We start from the raw sequence: 16,904 nt of genomic DNA on the forward strand, positions 1-16,904 counted from the left end.
ATATACATACCTATGTATATATATATACATATATTATATTTTAAATGTTCGCTTTTGTCAAACAAACAACAACTATTGCGCTATACTTAACTAAAATATTATTACTAATAATTGTTCATTTTTTTCTTTGTATATTGGTGTGAGAAATCTGAAAAATATGTTTATACGTCTACGATTTCGACTGTCATGCCAAGACGCGGATGTACACGTATTGTCAATTATATCGATTGCTTTTATAAACACACACACACACATACACGATATATATATAAATACTCACAGCAGAACTACCAAAACTCTTCGTCATAGTTGTTTGAAAAATAAATATTATATTCTATACAATATAATACAAGATTATTTCGGTTTCTTCATGCAATACACAAACACATATATGTTTATAACGATTCGAGTTGTTTTGCCAAATAAATATAAAAGATTTATGTCTCATCAAATAAATGATAATTTTTGAAGAAAAACAAAGTGGTTCATTAAATAAAGTGCTACCACCAAAAGAGTGGTGAAAATTATCGATACTAGATATTATTTGAATCTCAGAAGTTTTGGGAATACTGATTAAAAAAAAAAATCTAGTAAATTCCAATTTTCAAAATTATTTAAAACTATGTTACTAGAGCGCGCAATGTTTGCCATTCCAGATATACTTTTAGCCGTGATGATTACTACCATTCAGGGACTAAAATTATGTGCGAAATTTTAAGTGTATTGTGGTTCTATTCTCTGTATTATGGCATTTGTTTTTAATTTTACGGTTTTTTTTTATTAAATTATCTAACATATTTTTAAAACTCCAAGATATATCATCGGCAAAATCTAGAATACCAACTATTTTAACAGTGTTACTCATTACTGTTAACGTTTGAAAGGGAAATATGACAAAATCCTTAAGTGTGCAGTACGAAAAAATGATATATTTTAGCCTATGCTACCATTGATTGTAGAATAAACTACAATTAATATATATTATTCTATAATCAATGCTACTTCCATGAAATTGTGATAACAATTTTTTTTAACAACTTTTTAACACGGGCGTATCATTTTGCTGTACATAGATAAATTAAATTCCATTATTGACTTATCTCAATAGAAAAAATGCAAAAAATACTTATAACTAGGATTCAAAAGTTATAGGAATTAAAAAAGGCAAATTATGCATGCAAATATGCACGAAAAAATTATAAAAAAATGTATAAAAAAGTGTGAAATATGCAAAAAAAATATTCATTTATTTATTAATAGTTAGTTAGTAAATTCTAAAAGCCTATAATTAAAAAATTGTATTATTGAAAACTAAAATATGGCCCATAGCCGGTTAGCATTTGAGATTTGATTGAACTGAAAAAATATTTAAACTAATATATTTTCATTATTTATGAAATACGAAATAAATATATATTGTATAATATATGTTAAGTTGTTGCATTGAACCACCAATATTTTCGTTAGATTCGTAGTAGACAATAAAAATTAACAATAAATAACCATGAAAAATGATATTGAGTTGTATATCATGCACGTTTTAGTTTTAGTTTTAGTTTTTAACGTTGTAACGTTATTTAAAATAAGTTGGTTAGGAATGAAAAAAAATTAATGTTTTTAGAAAATATTAAATATGCATACAAATATGCAAAAATTAATGAAAAATCAACGAAATATTCACTTTTTCTCTAAAATTAACGAAGTATACAAAATATTCATTTTTAATTTTCAATTTTTAAACTCAACGTTGTATAGCTCGGATTTTTAGCTGGGTCTGCTATAAATCTAGAGCATATACCATAGAACAATATGCAACTCCTATAACTTCCAAACCCTACTTATAACTCATAAGTCCGTGCGTTCGACCTTTTTATATATTTGCCTAAATCTAACACGAGCAAAAAATCTAAAAAGAAATAGTCATAAGTCACCTTCACTGTAGTATTACATTAATTCAAGTACATTTTCACTTTTTTGGGTTTAGAATTTATTGGTTGAATATTTTAGTAAATTATATTATTCGGATTCTGAATGAAAAATTTCGAATTGGTCAGATAGAAAAAAAAAATTGCGTAAAAGTAACGCGATGTAATTTGCAAAAATGGAACGTAGCGTAAAAAAATCAATAAAAACTAACTAATGTTATTGACAAATAATAGCGTACAATTTGTTTAATGTTTCACTGCGATCTGTAAGATTGTTTTCGGCACCGATCGCCGTAGTGGGCATTGCGTTTTCGATTCTCGTACACCAATCACATTTCATATTTCTTCTAACCACTTGTAGATCCCAGCAAATTTCGCGTCAAAATGGGTTCTCGACACTGTAATATTAGTCACCACAACGCGTGGTTACCGTTTGTGCTTTACACATTTTATTTTTTTCCAGATTTAATTGAAAATAATTACACTTCTTTCCGACCCGTTCGGATCATTCGTCTCTGTACGAAAACAAATCTTTCGCGGAGCTTTGTCGATCACCGAATGACTACAGCGTTATTGCGACGATCGTGTTTCACCGGAGCGTATAAAACTCACATTTTACGAGGCTATACAGATCAAACGCGCATAATATTATACGTTAAAACGGATGCATACGAACTAAATCCCAATATAAACTTTTACGACGAATTGAGTCCCGGGTTGTTTTGGAGTGTATACCAATTGGATCCGTGACATTTTAGGAACAATACTAAATGAGTCCGTTTTTTAATACTAATTGAGTCCCATCGAATTTTTAAAAAAAAAAAACATTTTCCTTCCCATTTTTACAGATTAAAAAATGCTATATGTATGAATGAAAAGGTTTTTTTTTTTAATATTTTATAATCTCATATTTTAGGGGTACAACATATTATGAATAATTTGTGTATAATTAAATAAATATAAGTAATAACATAAATTATACACGAAATATACAATATATATATATTATATTATTAAAAAATTGTATATGATAAAACAACATTTTTTATATTGTTAAAAATGTATAGGATAAACATTATGTATAATCAAATCTAGTTATTGTATTTAATATGAACGTCTCTATATCTATACGTATATTCAGGCGCATCCAGACGGAGCAGCATAAGTGTGACAATAATAATAATAATAATACATAATTTGTGTCTAGACTCCAGACGGTCGATTTTATATTTTACTCGAAATAATCTTTGAACTCGATTTGTATACTATTAGTTAGTATATTATTTGAACCACTAATTGCAGAAAAGGAACATGTTTACTTTTTGATGAAATTTAGTTTTTTACGGATCTGCCTTAAATACATATTTTGTGTAAAAAACGGAACTAATCCATTAATAACATTCAGAAAAGTGAGTATTAAGATAATTTACTCATTTTTAAATCTATCTCTTTTCTAAGTCTTGCCTAGATAGATTTATGTGTCTCCTGTAAAAAAAGGTTTTGTGAACATGTCCGCTTTCTGCAATAAGTGATTTATTTCTTTCCCGTTCAGGTATAGAGATTCGATAAGTATACAACGGTTAAAGGAGTCTCGTATGCGGGTGATTTTCAGGATAGTGTTTTGTGTTTTTTTCAGAGGCAAAAACTGTAAAAAAATTCGATGTGTACTGTAGTAAGGACACGTTTTTACGGTAAATATCTCGACAATTTCTTGGTAAAAAAATTATTTTCTTTCTTCTGAAATACATGGTACCCAGAAGCTTATGTGTAGTATTACATTTCGCCCGTATTGTTTTTGGCGAACGAACCGTGACAAATACGAACCTTTGGCTATACATTATTTTCTCAGCAATAGTCGTGCAGTTTTTTTTTTTTTTTTTAATTTAATTTTTTATTCTTTTTTCGAGCAAATGTAAACCGGGCCCACGATTACCTTTTTTTTTTGTTGTAAATTCAGCACCAACAATTTTAGGTAATAAAGTAGGTGGATTGTAAACTCGGGCCGGAAATTTCAAGTAATAAAAAAAGTTGGTTGTAATCTCGGCTCAATAATATTTACAGGTGAAATAAAATAGCGATGTATAAACCACAAATGAATAGCTTTTTTAAAAACGTTAGGAATAAATAATGATATTACTCAGAAAAATGATGATCATCTACATGAACCTATCAGGGACTAAGTACTACAACGACAATGTGTACCACCATGGCCAAATGCAAAGGAACTGAGGATATCTGGAGTAGGCAAAATAAAATTTTTTGTAGTGCAGTACACAATATACCTGACGCGCAAGATCTACAAGTAAGTGATATTCAGTATGTTAAAAAGAATATATACAACGCCTCCTCGTGGTGTCCTTTAGGTAATTCTAAATGATTCTCAAAAATATTATAAGAAAATTATACAAATGCACATTTTATCCGGGTCTAGTTTACACCTAAATTATTTTTACCTGAAAAAACCCCAGGCTGAGTTTACACTTAAATTATTTTTACCTGAAAAAACATGGGTCGAGTTTACTATAGATCTTTTGAAAACTTTTTTTCCTCGGGCTGAGATTACAATCGCCCCTTTTTTCACCGGAACAACGTCCTCTGGTATTTTTACATCGAATTTACATGGTAAAGATTACTTACTACTTTTATGAATTGCCAATCAGGATTTTTTTATCGCCATGTCCTTAATAATTTTTTTGACGATATTTTTTATTATTTTACGATAGAATTGATTTCAACAGCAATCGTTTGACAGTGGTGGCACTAAACACACACGTGCGGATATCATGTTATCGCTCATACGAGTGATATTAGTAGTATACTACAGTTGAACTTGGTTAACTCGAAGTTGAAAGGACCGAAGTAAAAGTATGAGTTACACAAGAATTCAAGTTATCCAAGAATTCGAGTTATCAAAAAAAAAAAAATATGTTAAAACAGTACTGTACGAGTATATTAATTCCTGTGTTTATTATAAATAAAATATGTAATGTGCCATAAAAATTAGTTACTATGTATTTATATGTATATATGTATATATAATTTTAAAAAGGTAGGTAATGTATATACATATAAACAAAAATGAGGTTAAAAAATGATTTATAAAAGGTATTTATTTTTGTTTGAGTTTTGCTGTTGATTGCAGCGTTTGTAGTGAATCGTTCTATTTTATTCAAAGCTTCGAAAAGTTCATCACTGACCTCTCCTTTGTTTTCAATAAATATTCATTAATACGCATCCGTGCTTGTATATTCGTGAGAATGGGGGTTCGATACATTCTTGTTCCTCTTCTTCATCCGATGATTGAGTACATCTTACAGTTAATTGTATAATGTCTGAATCTAATAAATGTCCGCATACTTCCAAGTCGTTATCCATGTTGATGTAGTCATCAATATTAATATTTACACTTTACCTCACATCGTCTCATACATTTATTGTAATCGTTTGTTGAATTTCTTCATCACCGACATTTTCTGAATTTCCGCTTAAAAAACCAGCTTTACGGAAACAGTTTGCAATGGTTTCTGATGTTACTTGTTCCTAGGCATTTTTGGACATTCGATTTGCTTGTAAAATATCAATTTTATCACCATCCTGTAGCAAGTTCTGTACTAGTAGAGTACGGTAATGGTGCTTGACATTTTTAATAATTCCTTGGTCCATTGGCTGAACCACAGATGTCATATTGGGAGGAAAAAACAAAACTTCAAGATTTCCCATTGTAGGAATGTAGTTATGCGCAGTGCAATTGTCAATAAACAATATCACTTTTCTGTTTTGTTTACAAAATATTTTATCAATTTTCAGTAGCTAATTTTAAAAAAATTCGCCTGTCATCCAAGCTTTTTTATTCGCTTAATATTCAACTGGTTTCGATTTTACATTTTTAAAGCTCCTAGGATTTGATGATTTTCCTATCATCAACAATGGCAATTTTTCTGATCTGTCCATGTTAGCTTCGACTAACAGTGTTACGCGTTCTTTACTTTGTTTGCCACCACTGCACCGTTCATCTTTAAAAGCTAGTGTATTGTCTGGGGTACGCCTGTAAGATAAGCCTGTTTCGTCTGCATTGAAAATGTCTTTAGGATTTTTGCTTTTTATCATTTGTAACAATTTTATTTTCCAATCATCAGCTTCTTGAACATTTACATCACCACTTTCACCACTTACGGTTTTAAAACAAATGCCATTTCTTTCTTTGAAACCATCGAGCCATCCATTGCTTGCCTTAAAATTAATTTTTCCTAATTTTAATGTGAATTCTTCAGCTTTTGCTCTTATCAACAGCCCACTAAGGAGTATTTTTTGTCACGTGTCTGATTAAACCATTTGTAAATACACTCATCTACGTCAGGATTTTCCAGTTCTCTAGCTCTTTTTCTACCTTTTACACTGGACGTAGCCAACTTATTTAAAATTGTTTCTTTATTTTTAAGATAAGTTGACAAAGTGTTAGGTGGAATACCAAATTATTTAGCTACCAAAGACTTTGTTTTAAATCCATTTACAACTTCCCATATCACTGCCTCTTTCTCCTCGTATGTTAACATTTTTAGCATGCGTTTTGATGATGACATTTCGAATGATCACGTTGAAACAAACACAGAACACTGAACACGAAAGTCATGCGTCGTCGTGAACCAGTTGACGTCATCGTAAACCGTAAATAAACAACTTATCGGTAACTATAACATTAATGACTAATGAGTAATGACCTTTAAAGATAAATAAGGGAAATTTTATACAAATACATATGTATTAATAAAACTCAAAACTTCGAGTTATCCACGAAAATATTCGAGTTAAACAAGATTTTTTTACATTGTTTAAATAGGAAATTCTAGGGACCGGAGTAAAAGTTCGAGGTATCGACGATTTCGAGTTAAAGAAGTTCGAGATAACCAAGTTCGACTGGTTGCTCGATCGTCACCGCACGGCACTGTAAATGATCGGTTGTTCCAAAAACTCGATGTCGTTTCGAATTTTGCATGCAATGCGATTGCGAACAAATCGAAATCAGTGTACAGTATGGTCTATGGTTTTTACGCACAAGTCTAACCGTTAAACAGTAGGCATCATATATGTATGACCCTGCACAGTTTTGTTAGGCATTTAGATTTCCGCGTATGATTTGATTCCCTCAAGTATTATATCGTTACATTTAAGTAATGAAAAAATAAAAAACAGGTATTTTATCCTTTATGAGTTTATAGAAATTGATTTTAAACAGCAGCTGTTGTAGTCAGACATTCTGGAATCGTAGACGCGTTTTCTGATACCACCGCATTCATTGTAAGTTCATCATAGGTTCGTAGTGCGGATTTCCGAATAAATATGGAATTTATAACTAGCGAAAAGTCTACACCGTTAGTATTGATAGGATGGATGGAAATATTGTTTCCATAAAACGCTATCGAATGATAGCCATGCACGAGTTCGTGATACATTCCATTCGTACGCAAACGAGAACCGAGTGAAATCCGTGAATATAAACATTCTGTAGACAAACGACGTAACGACTTTAACGCATAAGTATACGACTCGGATCTCATCTGTTTTAGTTCGACGTTCGAAAGATTTTTTTTTCCCGTTGAACTCCGATTCAACCTACAAGTGCAGCGATTTGCTATGACGTGCGATTCATCTCGTCGGCATTGCTCTCGGTTTTTCTCGTTTCCGTCCGTTTTCAGTGACCCGAAAACCAATCACGCGACCGAAGACGAAACGTTTACAAATCGCAACGATCATGTTTTGATCCGGCTTAAGAGGAGGAAAAAACAAATTCTCTACAACATGGACAATATAGTGCAGCGATTACTTAACATTTTTATATCCATATACCACTTACACGTTTTAAAAAATGTTCACTTACCACTTGACTTGATAAACCTGTTTTTTTTTTTTCATCAACCAGTAAAATGACATTATTTTATATACACAAAGCATTTTATAGTTAATTTTTTTAATTTAAACTAGGCGCGTTACACTACATTTGCATCATTTAATACACAACATTTAACATATAGTAAAATACGTACAGTTATTATAAATTACAACGAATACGAATGAATAGTTAAACAAGAGAGTCGATGTTGTATTGAACAAATTGGGTATACCACGCGTATATCGGGCTCCAAATGTATGTGTTGAGACGTCTTCTGCGTTCCTATGCCGCAGACATTTATGAAATCAACTAATATCAAAAAAAAAACAAATAATATCGAATGGCAATAATAATAAAAACAAAACTATTGTTTTAAAAAAAAAATGTCTCCGGGCAATACAGGTAGGGGGAATCGGTAGTATAAAGGATGCAAGAAGACTGCGTGAGCCAACGTTGATTTTTCGGCAACACGTTCGATAACGACGACGTTTCAATAAAATATCCGATATCTGGTGGACTTAAAAACGTTAGAAGGTCGCATTCGAGAGCGTTAGATACGGTATCAATGCATTTGTAACCTAAACGATGATAATACCGACACGATTTGGCCTGATTCCGTTTCAAATCGTTTTCTTCAGACTTTGTACAACGTTCTCGTGATTAATGCAAATCGCCCACGTCATCGTGGCAGGAATAATAATAATAATAATAATAACTATGGTGCCTAACTCTGCTACGCGCTTATTACGACCATATATACCATAATGTATTGTACGCGTGAACGTAAAAGGAATAAATTACGGATTTCGTCTGCGCATAATACCGTCATGAACGTACGCAATACGTTCCGAAAACATATGCGCGTACACAGACAGATCCGTTCTTTGGCACATATTCGTGTCAACCAAATGGTCCGAACGTGACGAGCGACAATGCGGACCGTATATTGCACATATTCCATCGAATACAGTCCCCTCTTGTAATTCGAATCGGGAAGAATTGACTAAATATAAAATACTTTGTCCGCCTTACAAGACTTTTTTTCATTAGAAATTATAAAAGTTTTCGTTTTTCATTTTCTTTATGCATTTAAATTTAACTGTTTCAACAGAACGTCTGTTCTTGCAATGATCGCAAACATATCGATTACAAATATAGTTTTGTGTCGCATTGGGAAATAAAGAAATCGAAGAAAAGACGAGAAACAAAATAATAAAACCGTAACGTGGAAAGAAATGCGTACAAGATTAAAAAACACAACTATGATAATGATAATAAAATTCTTAACGATGTCTACTACCGTGTATAACCACTGGTTTCTAAGCTCTTCTTGTTACGCGGAAGTATTACATCCTAATCCGATTATAATAATTTATAAGGTTACAACTGCTCGAAAAATGAAAACAATAAATAAATATAAATGTGACAAGGCGCGATGAATCTTGTTGTAACTTACATGGCGCTTTGTAAGGATGTAAAAAAAATAAGGTCGCCAACCTACTGGACGGGACCATGAGGTCGGACCACAATAGGATTTTTAGAAAAATAACACGTTAGTCAATGAAGTTAGCATAGAATTTTTTTGAAATAAATAAAATTGAAAATTTATAAATTATTGAGTCGTTGTGTTTCTTCAATACCTCGTGATATTTGATCACATACCATGTGGGATGGTCCTCGAGGAGACCGTTGCCCGTACCTTATCATACTAAAAATTTATTTTAAAAAAAAAATAGTTAAAATTTCGTGGGACCGTTGAAGACAGACTACACACAAAAACAAAAACAATTAATAATTCTATTAAATGAGATATTATTAAAAAATAAATAATTTAAGTAACTATGAAGCAAAAAATCAAACGATCAAAAAAACCTCATCCGAAATAGAAGGGAAACCGAAAAAAACATATTAACCAAAAAAAAAAAAAAAATGACAACTGCGCTCTTCAAATAATGCGATGAACGTCTTCGGGTATCCACCGACCGTCCAGTACGGCGTACCGCTAAAGCACGGCGGGTATACGTCCTAGAAGAGTTGCTAGTTTTGTACTAGTCAAACCAGCCTGTAGAACGCTAGAACATCCCGGAATTCAATGCACCACCATTATATTACCGATATGAAATAATAAACAGGGATAATTTTTTTTACGGGTATTTTAGATAAAGAAATTAAAAAAAAAAATGTTAAACCACATATAGCAAGAGTATTAGAGTTTGTGAAGGAGAATTTGAAAATCATACAACCTCGAAACGATTACAAAGAGTTATCAAAGGATTTTCTTGGTGATAAACCAAATAATACGATATTTTTCCATACTCCTGGCGCATTCCACCATGCAAGGTGGATGGCAAAAGCCATTTATCATTTATTGTCTAAAAATATACATAATTCATAATGAATTTGAATTAACTATTCCTGAAAAAGACGGACTTCGCGATATTTGTTTATTTATAGTTATAATTTATATTATATATGTAATTATTATATTAATATCATTATTTTTATATTACAATTACATTAATAATTGTTATTATATATGTAATATTAAGGTTTAAATGATTATGCTTTTTATTGCTTTCGATAAACACAATTTCATAGACACAACAAAACTTGATTATACCAGTTGTTTTTAAATACATATGTGTTTATGATCAAATAAATATTGCCCACGTAAATCGAACCGAGTGCGGTATTTTTTAACCTTATTGGTATACATTAGATTTGGGACCAGACCGTTTTACCCGGTTTAGGCCCAATTCGCCGACACCAAATTAGCCGACTACTCATTTTACCGACGCGGAAACTGGTTTCTGGTAAAAATGGAAAATGTTCCAATTCGCCGACAAATTGTAGTTTCACAAAATATAAAAATAATTTTTATTTAGACATTTAGAATATCACAATTTACAATCAAAATGTTATTAAGACTATACTATATATTATAGAATTATTGGGATTTGTCAGTTGACCGTTGCATCACCAGTTAGTTATTTAATAATATTAAATATAAAATGTCGTGGTTTATGATAAATTCTGATCGTGATGGCCAACTTTAAGTTTTAGAAAATTTTATACATCGAATTGATAGAATAAGAGGTTCTAACCACTATTATAAATGTATTGATAATTGTGGTGGTCGAGCAATACACAGAAAAGATTCAAATAATGCTGCAATGTTAAAAATGCAAGGACATCCATCGCATGGAATCCAATTGGCTGAATGTGGTTTTCGAAATAAGCTCAAAGTGAGTTTGTTTGAAATTATATTATTTTATTCACGAATTTTTATTTTTATTTTAAAAATTAGTTATGAACATGTGTTATAACTTAAAAATAATATATTTAAAGGACAATGTGGTAAATAATCCCACAAAAATTATACCACAGACATTTAATGAAATCCGAAGATCAATAATGGCTTTAGGAATAGAGGGTTCTTCGGAAGCTGAAGTAAATGATGCTATACCAATTTATACCAGTGTCAAAAGTTCAGCATATAGGAAACGTATAAAGTTAATGCCAACATTACCGAAAAAAGCTGTCTGAATTAGATATTTGATACTAAAGGATTTTTACGACGTCTTTGTTCTGGTAATACAGTTTTTATGGATGGTACATTTAAGTCAGCACCAAAATTATTCACTCAAATTTATACTATACACTGCTTTGTTGTAGAAGTGATGATACCTCTGGTAATTATAATTTTATTTTTTATCATAATTAGGGATTGGATGTTTATGCACATTATTTGTGCAATATATCTGTGACACGCACATTGAATAGGACTTTACGTCGTTTTAACTGTAATTTATTAGATATCTGAAATTTGTACATGTAAACCTTTCGCGTGGCAAATAACGGCGATAAAGTAGGTAGAATGAACACGATAAAATTAGTACCTAGATTAGATTTTTACACTAACACTGATGGCTACACAATAAGTAAACACACTACACTGTGTATGACGAATACGTTTGTAGTATCTGTACAACAATTGTTGACATATATATATATATATATGTGTATAATAATGTACTTGTTTTGTATAATATTTTCGTAATATATAAAGAAAAATTATAAGCTTTGTTAGTTCTTAAATTTAATAGATTATAAAATAATTGTTTTGATTAATGAATATATTTTTTTAGGCTTATGCACTTTTGCCTAATAAAAGTACATCTACTTATTCGAGAATGTTTGAAATAATAAAAGAAGCTGCATTAAGAAATGGATTAGAATTCAAACATGGTTGTTTCCAAATAGATTTTGAAATTGGAATGATCGTCTCCATTCAGCAGTGCTTTGGTTCTGATACACCTATAAAAGGGTGTTTATTTCACTTTGGGAAATCTATTTGGCGAAAAATTTAAAGTCTGGGATTAGCTTATGATTATACATATGACGATAATATTAAAAAAGTTGTTCGTCGTTTTTGTTCATTAGCTTTAGTTCTGATTGATCAAATTGATAATTGTTGGACAGAAATTCATAGTGAAGCACCACAATCAGAAAGTAATTAATATAAATTAACAATGTACAATATACAAATTATAACAATATACGTATATACATATTAACAATACTGATTTTTTCATTATTAATATTTTAGGTGACTGAAATTATTAAATTATTTTACTGAAAAATATTTGGATTCAGATATTTGTTTATTTTATCGAAATATATGGAATCACTTTAATACAGACGGATCCAGAACTATAAACCACCTTGAAGGATGGCATGCAGCTCTTAATATAGCTGTTGGTAGACCAAAGCCAAACATTTTTATTTTAATTAAAAAGCTAAAAAACCAACTATAAAATTTCGAACTTGACATCATAGCGCAAAAAAATGCAATCGGCCACAAAAAATGAATACTAAATACAGAAAATTCGAGGAAAGATTATCATTTGCAAAAGAAAGGTATAGCTTTTAATATTTATACAATTGGATTGAATAATAATAATAAATAATAATATACTTTTTATACAATTTTAGGCTACAAAATGATACTATTTGTGTTATGGAATATTTGGACGAAGAATATTAGATTTAGAAGATTCAAATATAAAAAAATAATATATTTAATTAATATATAATATTTTTAATTTTGAACTAAACATATTGTGATGAAAATGTATATTTTTAAGTATAATTCATTTAGAACTATAATATGAAATAATGTCGGCAAAATGGTGAGTCGGCAAATTGGGTTGTTGGCCAATCGGTACGTCACGGTTTTACCCATATTACGCGGATGCCCATATTAACCGGTGCCCACATTTAGCGGAATCCGCTGTATACACAAATATAACAAAAAAATAAAAAATGACGGAAACGATTACGGTGGAGTTATATTACAATATTGAGCACACGAGGTTAGTATAAAGCGAGTAATAAAAAAAAAAAAAAAAATGACTTCCGGACGCAGATCTCGTGGATCAATCGATCGAGAAATCGCTGCAACCATTCCATTTGTGACACGTGTACTTCCGATTGATTACGAACAGCCTCTACGTACACACGGCACGTATAACGCCAACCGTACAAGTACAATATATACACGATATAATAATGTCGTATTATGTACTTCGTGCAAATCAACAAGTAAATAATAATAATTTATTCATAGTCGATCATATAATATGTGTGTGTGCGAGTGTGTCGCCTTTCACCGGAGTTGACTGGGACTCTTAGCGCATTGTAAAAACGACAAAATTTGTTACATATTATAATCATTATTTACACATATACGGCGATAGATACGTGGTGCGCACATACACACACACACACACATATTTATAAGTATTACAATAGCCTTACGTGTATGTATGTACCAGTGAGGCATATTCGCATGATTTAACAACGACGATCACGTTGATGGTTTTCGTTGCAGCAGCGTTCACTTTCCTTCCGGCCCACACGGGTATTCCGGTGTAACATTTTATTAGCATATACGTTCAAGTGTCATAAACTGAGCAAATGCAGCAAGTGTTAATCACTCAGTAAACTTTTTTTGTTAAGTTTTTTCGTTGAGTTTATAAATTAAATAAATTTGTTTTTAAATCTAACATTTTCTACTTTAAATAAATTATGAAAATCCTAATTATTATATTTGTACATTATTTTTTGTTAAAATTGATTACAATACACCTAATTATAAGTACAATATGTCAATATATATTATTTTCATATTAATATTATACAGTGACAGTGCCAATTTTTAGAAGTCGCTATAGTGTCAAATTGCTACTACCAGCGTAATGTACCGCATAATCAGATAGCCGCGATAACCGATAAGTACATAAATTAAATTTAAAAATAAAGTCATATATAATAAAATTGTATGATTTATGACTAATTTATACTTATAAATTATTGACAATGATTGATTAGCATAAATTTACGAAAAAAATTTTTTTAGTGCGATCTTTTTGATAAAAATATGATCTTTTAAGAATTTTTGCCCATTTTTTGAATGTCCAAGTTTAGCAGCACTGTCACCAAACAATATTCACAGTTGCTGAAAAACCCATGGCCCGAGAAAACCGAACGCAACTCAGACAAAATATCATTTAGGGACGCAATTCATATGCACCGGAGCGATGGCATATATAGAAAACATTTTATATAAATAATGATAGAATAAGTCAAAATATTAAGTAATAATAAGTAGGTATAATAAAGTATTCAATTTAAAATCATTTTTATAAGAGTGAAATATCCACCTAGGTTTAAAAAAAATTGCCAATATCTGTGAAAGCCAAACAAGATTCATACCAATATTTGAATAATTGTATAATATACCTTTAATTACTCTGAATTAATAACTAAACGGGTGTTTGATATTTATTTATCGGGTAGTAAATACAAGCTGGTATTAAGTACACGGGTAACGGGTGTTAAATACACTTGTATCAGTAAAAAATACCCATGAATTAAAAACATAGATAGTAATAGATTTAATACACGTGTACACGTAACGCGGGTATACGTGTACCCTAATAACCATGTATGACTACGGCTTCTAATGTCAAGTGTTATTTACGATCCCTATGCGGCGTTGGTATCAAACATGTCGGATTAGTCGAGTCGGAGATAGATTGGAACGGTTACAAAATACAAATTTTACAATATTACAGTAAAATAAATCACACAATTGAGATAATAATATTATTTCATTGTTTTTATATTAATTTTTCTCTATACTCTTTTACAGTGTTTCCCAACTAACGAGTCACGACCCAAAATTGAGTCCCCATAAATAAATATAAATGAAAATAATTATAGACGTTAATTTATAAATTCTTTTTTTAAGTTTTATTTGATACCTCTACGTATAAGAATAATATGAATTTTCGCTTGTATTTTAGAATTTGCAATGTAGAATGTAAGACATGGATATCAATATATTTTCAATAACGTTTTTATTATTTTGTTTGATCGGTAAATTGTCCGTACAGTTGAGCAATAATTAGAACAACGAGACTAATATAGTAGGTACGGGTAGAGTAGGTTTTAATTAACGATTACACACTCATTTTTAAGTAATTAAATTTTACATATTGTTTTTGATTTTTTAATAGTTAAATTTACTATTGGTAAGATCACAGCTAGTAGTACCAGTCAACCAATGCAGATCAGTACCATGGTAATTAACAGAGCTAGGATTTGCATGCAATAAAAAATTGTAAAATATGCATTTAAATTTTTCTAAGATAAACACAAACATATAGTTACAAAAAAAAAAAATTATTTATTGAAATACATCAGTAGTTGGCTGTTTGATTTAATATAATATAATTGAAAAATAAAATAATTTAAAATAAAATTTATGTTTGATAAAAAAATCAAGTTTTAAACTTTAATCAGTAGGGCTAGAATTGAATATAAAATATTAATTACGAAATATACTATAAAACATTCATTTTACGCATCTTATAATCGATATATGCAATAATATTCATTTTATTCGATATATATGCAATTATATGCATTTTATCCAAAATAAGCAAAAACATGCAAAATAAATCACCACCATTTATCTCATCATGACGTGATTCGTGGACATAACTGACAAAATCAATAATCAGAAGTCGCAAGAAAAACATGCTGTTGCATACAAATTCCAGCCCTGGTAATAAATAATACAATATTCTTCAGTATTATAACTTTTTTTTGGTGTTAGTGTGGTTGAGTCGCGTAGTCAGCAAACAGTAAATTTGAGAGTGGTCATTACAAAAAAGTTGGAAGACACTGCTCCATTGCATTTGATTCCGTACTTTTGTTCAACACAATGATATTATAGATTGTATTTATAATTCTAATAGTATTACAACGATAAATTATTACACGGGCAACGCATGTCAATTAAGTCAAGGCACGTGTTAATCTCCGATAACATATCGTATTTTAATTCCATTCTTATTGCACATTGACAGTGTTAGTGAAACTACTTTGTCAAATTGCAAGTTCACGTGATATGTCGTTTCTTAGATGAAGCGATGATTAGTGAGTTGTATTTGATTTTTTGACTGAACCAAATTCGGTCATGTTCATTACATGATAAGAAAAGTAGTTTTGGCATTTCTTTCAGTATCTAAAAAAATTGACTTGAAAAATTCAAAATAATCATTCCTTGCATGGATATTGGGAGTTACCTGTTTCCGCCAAAATATTGACCGTTTCATCATAGCAATTTTCCGCCAAAAACAAAAAAAGTACGATTTCCGTTTCTGACAAAAGCTATTTTCGCCAAAAAAAGTTTGGAAACCAATGGTTTTAATTTTTAAGCAATATTGAATATATTTTATGGATGTATAAATGATATTTGTAATATATACATTGATAATTTTCAATAATTGTTAATAATTAGAGAGCGGATCTTTAGATTTTTACATATTTGTATAGGCTTTATGTAAATTTACGAGGAAAAAAAATGTGGACAATTTATCCATCATAGAGTTCGTAGGAAAACATTTATTTTTCATATTTTAGCATATTTTAGAAATAAGAGAATATTTAGCCTATTTTTCATATTTTTGAATAGGTATATTCAATTATTGTTCACAAAAAAGCATATTTAATTAATTTCT

The 16,904-nt window shown here is 30.3% G+C and overlaps 1 pseudogene; it reads left to right on the forward strand.

Moving 5' to 3' along the window:
- Nucleotides 1-10,823: 10,823 nt before the first annotated feature.
- On the forward strand, nucleotides 10,824-12,629 carry LOC112691812 (annotated as a pseudogene).
- Nucleotides 12,630-16,904: the final 4,275 nt, after the last annotated feature.

This window comes from Sipha flava, unplaced genomic scaffold (assembly GCF_003268045.1).
Source record: "Sipha flava isolate LNK unplaced genomic scaffold, YSA_version1 67_pilon_pilon, whole genome shotgun sequence".
NCBI lineage: Eukaryota > Metazoa > Arthropoda > Insecta > Hemiptera > Aphididae > Sipha > Sipha flava.